Source organism: Streptopelia decaocto, assembly GCF_964273445.1.
Source record: "Streptopelia decaocto genome assembly, chromosome: Z".
Taxonomy (NCBI): Eukaryota; Metazoa; Chordata; class Aves; order Columbiformes; family Columbidae; genus Streptopelia; species Streptopelia decaocto.
Genome location: NC_138657.1, coordinates 9,940,295 through 9,957,936, shown reverse-complemented (window position 1 = coordinate 9,957,936; position 17,642 = coordinate 9,940,295).

The following is a 17,642-nucleotide window of genomic DNA, read 5'->3' as shown; positions in this document are numbered from 1 at the left end:
ATGGCTGCTCATTTATCCACCCCTCTCTCACATAACCAACAAAGCAGCTATCTGGATGTCTGCTCGGAGACTTGAGCTGTTATTTAAAGCAGTAATGGAACCTGCTTTTTAAATAATTCACTGCATAAACTCATCTTTTTGAAAATCTCACTTCAGCTGACACTTCTAGTTCAGTTATTTGAAGACTCCTAAATCCCAAGTTATTAAAGATCGTGAACTAAGTACTCACAACTTAAAAAAATCTTTCTATTTCTGCATGCCTCCAGGGTTTCAATCTGGTGTTGTTGATATATTGAGTTTTACCTAGAGTTGTGAAGGCTGGAAACTTATCACTTCTTTGGGGTGAGAGTGTAAAACAATGCCAGTTGCTGCAATGTTGAGAAAGAATATTTAAATCTTAATTAGATATAAGAATTGCAGACACACACCTTCAATACTACACTACAGTGTGAAATTTAAAAGTAGAAAACAATATTTCTACTTGAAAGAGAAAAGAAAATATTGGCATCCAGAGTATATAGAGTCAGCTCTGTGCACAGGAGTCTTCTCTCAGAGAACTGTTTCCACTTAAAGGCCTTCTCAGCTTTAAATGATAAATATTCTGCCCCAAAAATGTAATTTTTTCCATTAGAAACTTTGCATCTTCCAAGGCAAAGAGTTCTTTGCTGGTTTTTGTGTTTGTTTTGTTTTGTTTTCTCCTTCAGATTTTGATTAAGTTTAAAAGATTTGGAAAGGAAATTAGAACATTCCATCACAAAAAGTACTGCAAGGATCTAATACACTATTGATTCCTTATGAGCGGTCATGTCCCTTTTCCCGACCTTGCTTTCATGTCTCTGTGCTCCGTGTTATTCCCCATGTGCTGCACAGGCTGAACATGTTGGTCTCTTCATCCTTCTGGCGTTTTCCTCTGAGAAAACACCGGGAAAGGCTCAGTTTAGGAGGGTTAGACCACAGTCAGTTTCAAATCATAAATCCACCCTTTGAGCCATGGAAGTGCATTTATGGTTACGGGCAAACTTCCTGAGGTCTTCACTGCTCTCCCAGGGCCGTGTTGCATTATGGAAACCTCTGCATGCGTGAATGAGCACTGTGGCAGAATGAGATGGGATTGAAATCGTCCATTAGTTTTGAAGGGAAAAAGAAGACTCGGTCTCTTGGTCTGTACAAAAAGTCTGTAGAGAGATGATTTCTCTGGAAAACATTTTTAAAACCCCAGTTTATATTAAAAATAGAAATGCTTAAATTTTGCACAGCTCTGCAATAACCTGTGCACTGCTTCCTGAGGCAGCCGCCAGCTCCCTTGGGGCCGGTTCCCAAGTGAATGACATCGGATACTGTGTGACTGGATTATGTACTCTCTAGCTTTTCCATCTTTTTAAAGAGCTTGTGGATTTCAAAAGGATAATTCTCATGGGCAGTGATATTTTTTATTGTTTCTGAATGGAACTCCATGACCTCTACCTTTGGGAATTCGTTGTCATATTTTCCTAGACATTCCTAGGGGGATTTAAGGGAAAAAAGAAAAAAAAAAAAAAAAAGAAAAAAAAAAAAGAAAAAAAAAAAAAAAAGAAGAAAAAAATCTTATTTTTATGACTTTTTTAAGAACTTTTGAGAGATGAGATTGAACGTGTCCTCTTTAGCTCCAGTGCATTAATTTGATTTGTGTTATTTCTGTGCACAGAACTCTGTTCTCAGAGAGCGATCTCTGCATAGGTGTCTGGTGAGCTTCAAATGATAAATACTTTGTGCAAAGAAGAGAACTTTTTCCAAAGTGGCATCATTCCAATTCTGTTTCAGTTTAAGTCCCCAAAACCAGTTAAATCCTGTGTCTGTGGACTGCAGGATTCAGCTTTGTTTTCTGTGGGGATAGAAGCGTGGCTATTTAGTACAATTATTATTACATTATCTAGACTGCAAAGGATTATATAGTCACACTAGCTTAAACATAAATGAGTGTCTTAGCATATATACATACAGCTCCTAATTTAATTTTATCTGTAAACATTACAAACACAAACTCAAAAGCCATTTGACTTTCATTTATCCAAAAGTGCATCCTCTATAACAACGACATTTTGAGAAAACAGGCTTTTATTCATAGAATCATAGAATCATTTTGATTGGAGAACACCCTTAAGATCAAGTCCAACCATAACCTAACTCCGGCACCAAACCATGTCCTTAAGAGTCTCATCTATGTGTTTTTTAAACACTTTCAGGGTTAGTGATTCCACCACTTCCCTGGGCAGCCTGTTCCGAATGCTGACAATCCCTTCCATGAAGAAATGGTTCCTAATATCCAATCTGAACATTCCCTTGTGCAACCTGAGGCTATTTGCTCTCATCCTCTCACTTGCTACTTGGGAGAAGTTTCTTTTGAACAGAAAGTTAAAGTGTATTCCAGAAGGAGTTCCCTAAGCGGTAAAGAGCCATTTACAGCTTTCCTGCGCTGGAAACTCCGTATGGTCATCTAGAGCCTGAATTTGGACTGTCCACATTTAACGCACCTGTGCTGCCTTGAGCCTTTTGAAAGTTCCTCACAAAAATGTTTCACGGTGTGGTGGTTTTTGTTTGTTGGTGTTTTGTTGTTGTGGGGTTTTTTGTTTGGTTGGTTTGATTGTGTGTGTTGTTTGTTTTGGGTTTGTTTTGTTTTGTTTTGTTTTTGTTGCTGTTGTTGTTGTTGTTGTTTTTCAGAGCACAGTGTAGTATAATGCCCAGGTGCATTATTTTAAGGATGTAAGCCAAGACATGCCACTTTGGTGTTCATGGTACTAGACATTCCATGCTGAACACAAGAGCTGTGCAGAATTACCAGATGGGTTTAAAGACAGGAAGCAGCATAGCTCTGTGCCTGGCTTGATCTACCATTAGAAGTGTCACCAAGCCTCTGAGGTTATGGTGCTGCTGGTGTTTCCAGTGCAGCACTGCATGGTACTTTGTGCTCTGAGACCCCTGGCAGTCCCCAGCCTAGTCATACTCCCCGTCACTGCCCAATGTAATACAGCAGAGACATTTCCATTATAGGAGCTCTGGAACTGAGACACAGAGCTTTGTTCCAGGGAAAAATACCTTGTTTTCTAGTATCTCTGCAGGCAGAGTACTCTGCAGCAGTTTAGGTCCTGCAGTACATTTCAAGGTGCCATTTCTGCCTTTGATGTTAGCTGGTTAAATATTGTTTATGTTTCTACAATTATAGTCTCCTGTTCTAAATTCACCACCAGTTTCAAACACTTGCCAAACAATCTGTTACAAAGTTAATAAAAAATTCCAACTCTTACCTTGTTATCTTGGCTAATAGGACAATTCTCTGTTTCCTCCATCCTGCAGTCAGCATCATTCTTTTTTTTTTTTTTTTTAATATGGTAAAGTGTAATGAAATTATTTGCTGTTGTCTGATTTTGTTGTACAGATAGAGTGTCTGTAAAACGTGAACATGTCCTGTTTAAGTCCTATCAAACTCAAGGAAACATATGTGATGTCACTTGTATTCAACAATGAAGGAAGGATATTTTGCATCAATTTGCAAAGAGATGTTGATGCACCTTCACAACACTTTAAAATCCCTCCTGTGCAAGACAGACACTTCTCATATTTTAGGAAGAAGATAATAACAGGATGCAGAACTTCCTCAATTTTAGTTCTTATCCGGAATGTCTCAGTACTGTGCTGAAAGTGAACTTTTGTTTGCTGTTTGGAAATCAAATGGCTGCTTTGCTGTTTCTCCCATAACATTCCTGCTTCTGGAAAGTTCATGGAAGTTGATGAGTATGAGTCAGTGTTAGCTACTTTCTTGACAATTGTTACTAACCTGCATCACATCATCTCAGGTGTTGTCTCTTGCCTCTCAGCCTGCAGATTCCACCAGCTGAAGCACAACAGCACTAGATGCTCATTCCCACAGCTGGAGGGTGTCATGCCTATGGTTTTCCATTGGAAACACAGATCAAAGCCAAACTGCCTTAAATGTGAGTCATTTCTGGCATTCTCTTGCAATGCTGAATCCTTGATTATTCTGAAAAGATTCTTGGGTAACTAACTCCCATTGAAGTCAGTGGGCACCAGGGTCCTAGTTATCCTCAGAGGATATAGGCCTTGGTTAGTTATCTAGTCCCTCAAAACATAGAATTCTGAGAGGCAAAACAGTGGATAGCTCCGTACTCATGCACAAATGTGATTTTCCAGTCCTTTTTTTGCTAGCATATACTGTAGAAGCAAAGGAAGACTTTTTGAAGAGACATGATTTTCTAGCCTGGCACATGGGAAAATATACAATTTTTCTAGGCTTGAAGACTGTGGTGCTGGGTGCTGTTTCTGGAAGACATTGCACTTGATCCATGGCAATGTCAGAAAGGGGCTCAGCAGAAAGACTATGAAGAAAGAGACTGGATAAGTGAATGAAATGAAAATAAAGGAAGAGATAGGAAGCCTTACTAGCAGTATTTTCTTCTAGACTCTTTTCTAGCATTAATTTCATAGTATTTAATTAGATATTTTCCTCCTATTTTTAAGTTCCATGCCTGTAAAATCATCATGTTATGACTAACCTCAAGCTTGAATTCTTCCCTGCCTATCCTTTTCTTCAGTGAACTTTCAGTCAGATCTCTTTTTTCCCTTTCAAAAAAAGGAACTATACATATAAGAGTCCTCTGTCACAGGGCATTAAACAGACCCATCTCTTGCTGTTTCAAAAGCACAGGAATAGAATGATTTTTTTCTTGGCCCATTAATTATAAAACATTTGTGGATGCTGAGGGGTGAGAAAAGTAATCAAATATTCAGTAGCATCTGTTTTCTATTTATTGGACATGCACCTTCCAAGAAAATACGTGTGGCCAGGAGAAAATGCTTTTTTCCCCTGAGTCCATAATCTCAGGCATAGTAGTCCAGGGGGAGGACCAAGCTCCTACTACTGTGGCTCCCATCACATCCATTCCACTGAACTGTCGTTTCTAAGCAAAGCTTGGCTCCTGATGTGTTTATACAGTTTCCTTAATATGTATATGGGCTTTAAAGCAGCTTTTTACTCCCACTGCTGGGTCAGCTGACATGAACTCCTAAAGAGAATAAACATTTTTATTTTAAGATGCTAAAATAAGAATTTTAGTTCTGCAGGAAAAACATGAGCAGCGGGATTGTTGTTTTCCAGACATTTCTTAATTCTATGAGTATTTTAACAGTGAAAAGTTTTCTGTGCTACTTTCTTGCTTTGTGAGGCTTGAAGAGTGCCCAGCTTGCTCCCCATGAAAAAGAGGTGCTCCCTCTTTTGGGGTGCAGATGACTTTTGGCAGTTGCTGCCCCCAGAGTGGGTCTGCAGCCAACCTGAAAATTGCTGCTGTAATTCACACCTGAATCCACTCTCTATAATGCCTATTGGCACATCCATAATGAGGAATTCAATGAAAATTGCTCCAAGGGGAATTAGTATAAACATTTTCAAAGGCTAGGTGGAGGTTGGAAGAGCATTAGGGTTCTATGGAAAGGCAACATGAAGAATGGAGTATTGTAAGAACCAGGAGGTGCCATCAGCTGTGAAATACTCTGCCTCACATCAATCCGGCCTTTAACCCACTTATACAAACCTAGAATGATTCTATAGTTCTATAGTGTCACTGATCATCTTGAAGATGACATAAGATGGTCAGCTGGACACTGATTTTGCATATCTCTTTCACTCACAGTCAAGGATGCGTAAAGACAGTAACAGCCTCACTTAGTACCACACCACACTTGCCCTTCTCTTGAACAAAAGCCCCAAAAACCTGAAAATTCACAGACTAGAAAATGAGGCTGTATTTCATCACTTCTACAAATGCCTGGGCCAAACCCTTAGTGGGCTACACCTCATTAGGTGGAGTTGTGTAGCAAAGGCAACTTCCATCCTCCTGAAAATTTCACCTTAGAAAGAAATCCACTTGCATTTCAAAATACAGTCATGATATTCAAAAAGTACTGGAAAATAATGCTTTTAGTGAAAGTATGAGACATGTCAGTCAAAACATTGCAATTCATTTTCCATTATAGACTGTTAGTATTTACAATACACTGTAGTACAGCACATGACAAGATGTCAGAAACAATATATTGAAATGGAGTTTTATCTTCCCAGAGTTTCTGTTTGAAAAGCATCTTCCTACAGATTCCTGTCCTTACATGTTAGAATAATTAAAAACCAAAAGATCCCATTAGTTCTACCGTGAAACCTCAAGAGCTGACAGGTGAGTCTATAGGCAGCCAGAAGTCCTGCACCCACTGCAATCAGCAGCTTCTCAGTGATGATCTTTTCTGCCTGGTGATACTGTGCCCAGGTGATGTGCTTGGTTCTGAGTTCACCTGAGGGTTGCTGCAAGGCTGTTCCTCATTAACATGTTCTATTTGAGAGGCTGTGATGAGGAGCCATGGGAGGGACAGGAGAGGCCTCCTTGTTTTTGTGCTTTTGTCTGTCACTGTTGCATAATAAAATAATTCAATTGATTACAAAATTAAACAGAAATCTTGATGCTGTCAAGTCACGTTTCATACAGATGAGGATGATGGACTCAGAGCACGGTGTGTCAATGAACTTGTTGGTAACACACCTTGTTTACTAACATATAATGAAAACCAGTGCCCACAGGTTGCAGGAGCCAGGTTCTGTGTTGGAAAGGTCTCAGAGATGTTGAAGTGGTCCATACTGATATAGCCCAAATTCCCAATAAGCTTATACTAAAAGTAGCTCTGAAGTCATGATGAAAACCCCAGGAGACCTGGGCTAGCTGGGTACTTGGGCCATCTGGATGTACCTCCTTCTCTGTCACGCAGCATCATCCACTTCCACCAAACTCCTAGAAACATGGCAAGACAAAACCAGGGATTATCTGGATCACTAAATCTCATCTTCTGCAGATGTAACAACTAAGAATTCAGCATTTATTCCAGAAGGCCTTAAAGGACATCCTTCAGCCTCAATAGCAGTTGAATGGTCTGTCATAAAATACAAGCTGCTGAGACTCAGTGGACATTCCCCAGGACACAGCCAACAGGAAAAAACCTTAGCAGATCTGAAACAACTGTTAGTGATGGAAGATGAAGTGGAAAAAAGGAAATTCTGAGAGACTTCCCCTTGGAGGCCGTCACGCTTCCAGCCATCATGCACTCGGATTGCTGTTTGGCACTGTGCTGGAAATAGCAGATCCCATGCAGCTCTGCACACAGATTTGCTTCTCTTTGCTTGCTTTGAGGGGAGTTTCAAGTGTGTCCCCATAGTTGGTTTGTGGTAAAAGCAAGGAAACCCCACAGCAAGTGCTGCTCCTTGTTTCAAACTCCCCCAATAATAGGGGCAATGTGGAGAGAAGCCTGCAGTCTCAAGATGCACTCCTTATAGAATAGTTTTCACATGATGTAGCGAGTCTGCAGGTTGATGCAATGACATTAAACACCCCGACTTGGGTACCTCGATGGTGGTATCAGACCAGAAAAAGTAACAGCTGCATTTGAACAGGTATTTTATTTACAACTGGCAAACAGTAACTCCTTTGATGTAGTTTTGAAACAGGAAAGGCTGTTTTTCCCAATTTATAAACAAGGCAGTGGGCTCGAACAGTGCAAATCCTCCTGTCTCAAGTCCCTCCATGAGCTTGGGGAAGGGACTCTAAGGCAATACCTGAGCTGGGCTATGGATCAAGGCTGTCTCAACTCCACCTTAACTTCCAGATACCAGGACAACATGGCAACATTCTTACCCCACTTGTGGAACCTAATAACCTTGTTTATGCTTTGTGCCCACACAGGCCTGCATGGATTAAATTACTTGGAAGTGGGAGTGAAAGCTCACAGAGGCCAGGGGGGAGGAGAGGGGTGAAGCGGCAGGTCCCGTCCCAGTGCATTTGGCAGCTCAGAGGATGGTTCAAAACCATTTCATAGCGTCTAGTGCAAGCCTTGAGCTGCAGTTGTAGGAGCTAAAACACAATCTAAAGGACAGCAGATGGCAGTGGAAAACCTGTCTGAGGACAGTGCCGCACCCCCAGGGATGGCCTAGGACAGAGCAGGTGGCTGCTGATTAATTTCAGCTCCTCCAAACCCACGGGGAGCAGGGGGAGGGGAACATGTTGGGAAATTGATTTGGAAGGTTGCTTTTCAGGGTCTTTTTAATCTCCTGATCTGGCTGGTAAAAGGCTGTCAGGATTTTCCTTCACTTCTTGTTTGTTTATTTGTTTGTTTTCAGGAAACTGCTTTTTAGGTAGGAAAGGAAGCCCAGATCTTTGGTCTCTAACATTATTAATGCAGTACAGCAAAAAGTGATCTACTGATTTTGCTACCAAGATTGAGAGGCTTGCAAGAACAAAACTTGTTACAAAATGGCTTACACATCTAGTTTTCTGAGATAACACATAGCAAACTCCTGAGCCTGAGTAGCTGGGAACATTGGATATATGTCTATATTTTCTAGACGAATATATAATGCTTACTGTGCTCTACCGGGCACCTGGAGTAAAGGCAGGATCCCACAGTTTTTGTGTACCTCTGACCTCAAGCTCCACTTGCGGTCCCTTGTCCTTCCCTCTCAGAAAAGGTGTATATGTTGAAATTGTCTTGGGTGTTTACAAACGGCAGTGCCCTGGCTTTTGCCTGTCTTGTGGCTGGGCTGCAAGGCTTCTGATGAGACATTCTTGTTTTGCATTATTCTGTGTATGCACATAGAGAAAGAAAAAGAAATCCAGCCTTAAAGGACTTGCAGTCTAGCTGGGGTAAAAGAAAGGATGTGAAGAAAGCACACTTGTACCCAGTGTGCAGGCAGGAAGAAAAATGCAGCATTTAAGAATTGGACCCACACAATTATTCAGTGGCTTCTATTTCATTAACAAAACTCAGCATCACCTTCCATTGAAATCTTGTGGTTATCACACAGCCAAGTGCAGCGAGAGAAACAGCAGCTGAACAGGGACTGACCCTGAACTCTCTTCACCCCAGCACTCTGCTAGGGCAGCATCTTCTCCTGCAGGACACATAGAAGAGGTTAAGTGCTTAGCACAAAGCATCCAGACTTCACTGCAGAGAAATCCTATACTTTTCTTGCTCAACCTTTTACAAAGTGTGTTGGCGTGGCTATATTGATGCTCAGCATTTCTTTTTACAAGGCTGAGATCTTCCAGTGTACTGTTAGATCACATTATTTCCAGGGAAAGAGAATGTTTTTGATCCACATCCTTCTATGAATGCGAGGCATTAACAAGGAGAGCCAAGTCCCTCGATGCCCTGTAAGTGATACATCTTTAGATTAAAGGAGAAGGTAATGGCTCTTTTAACAGATACAATAGTCTCAGAAGTGTCTGATTGACCGGGTATTGGATATGGGTGTCTGAAGACTGATGAGGATGACCAGCAGACAGAGATAACAGAAGGAAACGTGTGAGAGTTAAAGCTTCCTGGGCCCTGGTAATGAAACCCCCTTACATACCACCTTCTTGTCCTGGAGAAGCCAATCATTCCCAAAGGATGAAGGAGGGACACTTGTAATGCAGCAGGTGATGGGACAGCTGGAATCTGAAGCCACTAGGAGGATATGAGAAGTCTGGAGAAGCAACAGTATCAGTGATGCTGAGTCTTCAGTTCAGTGGAGCAAGTCCTATTCATTCAATATATGTCAGACTCTGTGGTGAAAGAGCAGAAAGCTATAAAAGGCTTGTTTCCCTTTTTTAAAAGAGCTTTTAAGAAAATGAGCAAAAAGGGAAATGTCTGATTCCTGCTGAAGCTATGTTGTCTTTGCTCTGCTTCATCTGTGGCCTTCTTGCATGCCATTTTGCATACAGCCACATCAGACCATTGGCATTGAAGGACATGGGGTCAACAGGAAAAGGTCAGGCAAGGGGGGTATCTGGATATGCTGGTCTGACTGAAAATGAGTTAATTTTCTTCATGCAGTTAGAAACCTTTCTTTTTCATAGCTAGCATGGTCATTATTTGGACTTAGTTTGAGAAACAAGAGATAACACTCCAGCACAGATGTAGTGTTTTTAGTTGCTCTGGTCTGAGAACCAAGGGTGTTCTGAGCTCTGCCCACAGCTGTGAGGCAGTGAGGAAGGGGGACATGGATGGGGCAGAGATTGACTCACATCCAGACTGAGCAATAAGAATATTCCATCCCATTAGCATCATGCTTCAGATTTAAGAAGAGTGGGGTCTTCCAGTCTTTCTCGGGCATTCTCACTCTTGCTCTTGGGCATTTTTTTCTCTCACCTGTGTTTTTTTCTTCGCTCTTTTTTGCTGGAGCCCGGGGAGTTCATTTTGGGACATTTAGTTCAGCCTTTTGCCATTCTGCAGAGGCCTTTGAACCTTTCTGCCTTTTTCTTTTTTTTTCTTCTCTCCGGGATCAGCTGTGCAGGGCCAGGTGCTGCTTCCTGGGACTGTCTGCTTGGTGTGGAAGGAGTTTGTGAGGAATTGCCTTGAGCAGCTTTTATCTATTTTATATATATCTTTACTAGTAGTATATTAGTATTTTGTTAATTTTATTGAAGTGTCTTTGTCTCAATGCAAGTTTTTCCCTTCCCCTTTGATTCTCTCCCCTATTGGGGGGAAGAGGGAGAGGGTGAGTGAGCGGCTATCATGGTTGTATTGCTAGCTTGGGTTAAACCATGACACCAGAACAGCAAGCAGTAAGCAAAAGACATTCAGCCTGAATGCACATCTGAATGACTCCAGAAAAGCACCAAACCTTTTTCAAAACCAAGTGTCCTGCAAGCACTCATGATGAACTTCTTTCTATTCTCTATTGAGATGTGTTACCCTCTTAAAACCCCAATGGAAGATGATGTGTTTCCATATATGTAGCCAAAGAACATTGCCTTTAGTGTCATTCCACGAAGTACAGATGAAGGGACAGTGAACAAGACAGTCTGTGTGGCAGTTTTATCTAGGGTGTGTGGGAGGAAGAGTGCAAGTAAGTAAAGGCAGCGTTTAGCTTTTATGGCCAGATCTTTCCCAAGCCCAGGCAAAGGTGAAGAGCAGCAACCGAGCAACAAAGGGAAGAGCAAATAGGGAAGCTGCTGTGGCCATTTGCACTGGGGAAGGTGCAGAAATGTAGTGACAGAACTACAGAAGTTTAGTTAGCATAAGTACATTAAGGCACACGAGGAGGTAAAGATCTCCCCAAAGGTCAGCATTATAGGAGTTATTATGCAGGATGCAAAGTGTGTGATTGCTTTACGAGGGACAGCATCCTGGTGGTGGCTGTGACACAAGGATCTGCTGGTGTGGACAAGACATGTTTGTTCTCTCAGTCAGAGAGTTCTCCAAATGGCAGCAGCTAAATGAAATGGAGATACTGTCAGGGGACTTGTAGGATTGATGCAGGTAAATGGAAAATGCCAAGTTTTGGATGTCAGGCAGGTAGCTGAGGATCAAGACTTTGCATTCCATGAAACACTGTCAATTCCACATGTGAAGCCAGGGATAGACAGAAATCCAGAGTCTTAGGGCTCAAATGAGATGTAGAGAGAAAGAACTTGGATCTGTGAAGAACTAGGAAGCCTTTTGGGGCAAGAGGAGCCTGAACAAGAAGAAAAGGCTGCACTCTGATGATAGGGAAGTGAGGGTTCTGGAACTGAAAATTCCTGGAGGAACACTGACAGCAAAAGCAGAATCAGAGAAAACATTGGCCTGTTGCTTGACGAGTTCAGTCACCTCACAAATAGGGACACAGATAAAGCAGAGACATTTAATGTCTTTTTCATGTCTGTCTTCAATGTCGGTGGTGGGCCCTGGGACCCCTGGAGCCCTGATTTGGAAAACCATGACTCAGGGATGACGAACTCCCATCTGGCCGTGAACATGTTCAGGACTTGCTGCTCCAGTTGGATGCTTATAAGTCTGTAGGCCCTGGTGGGATGCAAAGAAAAAAAAAAAAGAAGCTGGCTATTGTCATTGCAGGATCTCTCCTTTATTTTCCAAATATCTTGGGAGCCTGGAGAGATCCCAGTTGACTGGAAACTGGCAAATATTGTCCCAGTTTTCAAGAAGGGAAAGAAGGAAGACCCTGGGAATTATAGGCCTGTCAGTCTTGGTTCAGTGCCTGGTAAAATTATAGAAAAAGTTATTCTGGGGATTAGTCAAAAACACTTTAGAGACCTGTTCATTGTCATAGCTAGCATGGGTTCATGAGGAGAAAGTCCTGCTTAACCAGTTTCATTTCCTTTTATGACACGATCACCCATCTAGTTAACCAAGGGAAGCAAGGAGATGTGGTGATTTTGGAATTTAACAAAACTTTTGATACTGTCTCTCACATATCCTAGATAAACTACCCAGCACACAGCTAGACAAGTCCATAATATGTTGCATGAGCAACTGGCTGATGGGTTACACACCAAGAGTTATGGTAAATGGGCTTAAATCAGACCGTCCAGAGGAGGGTGGCCAAGATGGTGAAAGGTCTCCAGAGCAAGGCTTGCAGGGAGCAGCTGAGATTACCTGGCTTGTTCATCTTGGAGAAGAGAAGGCTGAAGAGTGACTTCATGGCAGTCTACAACTTCTTCATGGGGAGCAGCCAAGCTGGGGGTGCTGACCTCCTTTGTTTGTTGACCAGCAATAGGACATGAGGACAGGGAATGATGCTGCATCAGGGGAAGTTCAGGTTGGACGTTAGGAAAATGTTCTTCACTGAGAGGGTGGTGGGTCACTGGAACAGGCTCCCCAGGAAGTGGTCACATCACCAAACCTGTCACAGTTCAATGAATGTCTGGACAACATTCTTTGTCATATGGTTTATGTTTAGGTAGTCCTGTGAGGAGCGGGGAATTGGACTCGATGATCCTTATGAGTGCCTTCCAACTGGAGATATTGTATGATTCTATGATCAGGCAGTCAACATGGGCTTGCAAATAGAAAGTCAGGCCTAACTAATTTTCTATCCTTCTGTGATAAGGTCACCTGCCTAGTAGGAGAGAGGAAAGTGGTAGATGTGAATTTTCTGGACTTCAGTAAGGTTTTTGATACTGTCCATCACAGCATCTTTCTGGACAAGTTGTCCAGCTGTGGGATGAGGGGGTTTATGGTGCACATGGTGAAGAACTGGCTGAAGGTCAGGGCTCAAAGGGTTACATCTGGCTGGTGACACATCACCTGCAGTGTTCCTCAGGTCTCAGTTTTAGGGCTGGTTCTGTTCAATATTTTCGTCAATGATTTGGATGCGGGAGTTGAATGCACCATTAGCAAGTTTACTGGTGATCCCAAACTAGGAGGTGCTGTTGATTGTCTTGAGGGACAAGAGACCTTGGAGAAAGATCTAGATAGATGGGAGCATTGGGCCAGTATCAGTGGCGTTAAATGCACCTAGAGGAGGGCAACACAGCTAGTGAAAGACCTGGAAGGCATGTTCTGTGAGGAGCAGCTGAGGACTCTGGACTTGTCTAGTTCAGAGTAAAAGAGCCTGAGGGGTGACCTCATGGCTCTCTACAGCTTCCTGAGGAGGTGAAGTGGAGAGGGAGGTGCTGATCTCTTCTCCCTGGGATCCAGTGCTTGCACACATGGGAATGGTCCAAAGCTGTGCCAGGGCAGGTTTAGACTGGATATTAGGAAGTATTTGTTTACTGAGAGGATGGTCAAACACTGGAACTGGCTTCCTAGAGTGGTGCCTGCTACCTGTCAGTGTTCAAGAGGCATTTAGACAATGCCCTTAATGACGTGCTTTAACTTCTGGTCATCCCTGAAGAGGTCAAGCAGTAGGATTAGATTGGTTTAGGTCCCTTCCTAATGATATATTGTATTTCATTCTTTGCTATGCTGTGTTGTGCTATAAAGCAGTGTGGGTTGATGGCATTGCAGTTTCTACAGCTGTGCAACCTGGGCTCAAAAAATTGTCTCAGTCCAACCCACTAAAACCCAGCCAAATGCAAAGCAACCCAACCCAAGCAAGTCCAACTGTCATTGTACTTTCTCTGGGTGCTGCACTGATAGGCTTCACCTTAGAAGGTGATATTTCCCTACCAAAGTGCTCCTGGAACATTTAATGTAGGATTTTAGGAGGACGTGAAGACACAGGGTACAAGTAAAGAGGTGACATTTGACCAAATGCCTATTCTCAGCATCAGCATCTTCCCAAGTTCATGCTCCTTACAAATTCTTCTCTGACCATATTTCTACATTTCTTTTTTAACTCCTTTGACTTTTCTCCATCCTTCCTTGACAGCGCTCCCATAGTGATGTTGCAGTGGCAGCTGTCAGGGAGCTGACAGAAACCAGAGCAGAGCAAGAGTATCAATGGCTGGGCAGGGAGAGGGACTGGACTTGCTGAGGGCACCAGACCTGCGGCCAGAGCAGCTTCCCCTCCTGCCCACGCTGCCCTTGGCACCTGCTGTGCTGCTGTTTCGGCTGCAGACAGATTTCCTGGGAAGGAGACGCCACCAACGTGGCCCTGGGATTGCAGAGGCCCATGGCCATGCCCAACAACAGGCTGGTGACCCCATGTTGGGGCTGGGGCAGGGAAAGGCACCAGGAGAAGGGGGAGAAAGCAGCACACAGAGACTGTGTCAGGAAACAGGAATTTATTCCCTTTTCTTCAATATAGATTTGCCAGAGCCCTGCTACTGTCAGCGGCGGGGCAGCCCCTTGCAGGGCTGGGGAGAGTCCTGGCGGCCGGGGTTCCTCCTTTTTGGGGGGTGCTGGGGCCCCCTGGACGAGCGGTCCCTGTCCCGGCCAGGAGCGGAGGGGCTGTGGCTGCAGCCCTGGCCAGAGGGACCTGCTGCCACCGCCTGCCCCGGCTCCTCCTGGGGCTGCTCCTGCTGCACAGGGATGGGTGCAGATGGGAGGCGGCTGGGAACCCTGCGCAGGGCGGCCTGCGATGTGCTGGGCTGCTCCTCCATATTGGAGCCTGCAGAGCTGCTGGAGGAGGCCGGGCTGGAGTCAGGATTCCGCCATTGGGAGCTGGTGGGGCTGGGGCTGGCTGCTGGGCTGTCCTCCTCCTCCTCGGCAGCGTAGGACCACAGCAGCCTCCAGGCCTCCTGGCTGCACCGCTGCTCGATGATGTTGATGAGGCCATGGACCAGCGGTGCTGCATGTTCCTCCAGGCCGGGCTGCATCCGCTGGACCACGGCCTCCTCGTCCAGCCCGCAGCAGCACAGGTCGTTTAGGAGCAGCTTTTCTGCTGCCCTTGCCAGCCACCACTCTTCCTCGTAGATGGCCTCCAGCTGCCGGCGCAGCCAGGGCAGCACAGGATAGAGGAGATACTGGTGTCTCTGGAAAAGTGTCGCCCAGATCTCAGGTGGGAGGCCACCCACAGTAACCCTGGCCTGTGTCCCCGCAGCCCCCTGCTCTCCCAGGAACAGCATCCCCTGCGGAGAGGATGGAGGGGACGCCGTGGGGCCATGGGGGCTGCTGTTGGCCGGGGGGCTGGGAGCTCTGTCTGCCTGGCTGCTGGCGACTGACGGCTGTGCGGGGGGCGTGATGACATGCTCCAGGTAGTCATCTTCTGCCCTCACAGAAAACTTGATCTTCTCCATTTGTCGTCTGCAGAGTGGGCAGTTCGATGTCCTTTTTGCCCACCGCAGGATGCAGCCCAGGCAGAACTGGTGTTGACACGGCTGCACAATGGCGATGTCCTTGCGATCTTCACGGCAGATAGGGCAAGTCCTTTCTTCCTCAGCAGCCATGTTTGTGCTGCACGTTGTGTTGCACAAAGCTGAGAATGAGGAGCTGCTTCCGCTTGCTGGTGTTCGCAATACGAAAGGGTATTGCACTGCAAAATGGAGAGAGGCCATGGTCATTCACTGTCCTGGGAGGGAAGGAAGAGGAGAGAAGGGGAGAAGGGACAAAATGTCTAGGCCCCTCAAGAACAACACAGTCCTGGCTCCCCAATCCCCATCAGCCACCCATGGCCACCTCGGGGGGATGTTTCCCCACACAGCTCACCTCTGCTGCTGCAAGCGTGTCTGCAGTGCCCGGCTGCCTGAACCAGGCAGGGCTGGGAAACACAAGGGATGGCTCTGGAATCGGCACCAAGAGCTGCTGACAGCAGCCCCCAAAGCACCACCCAGCACCATGAGAAGCCTCGCTCAGACCTCCAGACCTCGCAAGCTGCTCGGCAGGAGTCCAGGCACGAGCCAGGCTGGGCCAGGCTCTGCTGATGCCCCAAGATAAGCAGCGAGGGACGTGAGGTCACAGTCCATTGCTCCCTGATGTCACCATCTACCACTCAGTTACGCAAGCCTCTGCCACCCGGTGATGTCACCACAAGCCTTCTGACCCTTCAGGTATATGGCATCAGGAGAAAAAATAAATCTCATTTCTTGTTTTCATCTTCTGCATTTCACTGACAGTCTAGCTTCGCTACCTGAAGCACAGGCCTGTGACTCTGTGATGCTGGGATTTACAGGGAGGACCCTTGAGAGAGTCTCCCACCCTGCTGGGTCCTGCCCGCCGTGCCAGTGAGAAGCCTAAAGGGACATTTTGCTCCAGCCCCACCCACTCCTGCTGGCACTCACCCACAGAGCCAGGTCTGTCTCTGCTTACGGAGTTTGCCAGGCCTCTGGTAGCTGGTGCTCCTGGCCAACTGTTGTGTTGGTGGTCCTCAAAAGCACCAGCAATGGAGCCTGATCCTGTACCCACAGGAAGGAGTTGTAGCTGCTGTCACTCCAGAGGACGGTGGAAGGGCTGTAGTTGCCTGCTCATGACTCTGGGGAGCCCAGGATCAGTCACTACATGGGCTGTGCTGTCTCACCATCCGTGATTGCCTCTCACTTTTATCATTATTTTTAGTCACTAGTTCAAGCAGTTCTTCTTTCTTCTTCTGTCATATTCAGCATTATTGTTCCAGTCCCTGTCTGCGCTATGCTTTGTTCTACCCCTTTATGTACCATTTGGCTACAACACAAGGTCAAGTGAATGAATATTTACACAACCCTCAAAGTTAATAAACCAAACAAGATCTGTGCTGTCTTAAGTTGTTTTTCCTAACCATACTTTCATGTCTTGAAGTCATACACGCTGGACAAAGAGTTTTTTCTCCAATTATTTCATGCAGCATCTGAAGTTTACCTCAAATTTTTTGTACATCCATTTCTATTCTCTGAGTGTGTTCTGCGTATTTCCAGCAAGTCGCATTAGCATGTATCCATCTACCTTTCTTGAGGGACGAGCCCATAAGTTAATTCAATTCTGTTTTGCAGGTCTACCTGAGATGTTTGTTTTAGCTCAAGCAAAAGGCAGTCGAATTGCTTAGAATTACTGTGTTGCAAACCAGTGACCACGAACAGACCACATGTGCCCTAGATCTTGTCAACAGGTGGAGGAGAATGTGTGAGTGGGTCAAATCAATCTACTTGGAAATATTGCAGAGTAGAATCACCTTACACTTATAGAAGATATTGACCAGAAGTTCTGTAACATGGATTTTTTAACACAGATATCAAAAGTTTTGGAAGCACCTATTGTGTAGGTAACCAGATTATTTCCTTCTTAAGCTGAGTAGCCCCTTTTCCTCATGTCTCACAACATTCACTTGGTCAAGATCAGTCGTATACTCAGTATGCACGTACCATAACTTCACTTTTCTGGAACTGGATTTGACAACCATGGAGGTCAAGGGGAGGTAGGTGGAAGAAAGAGTTTTTATCTGTCTCATTTAGGTACTGTGTTAGACTTTCGGTTTCATTTTGCTCCTAGAGGATGGCTCC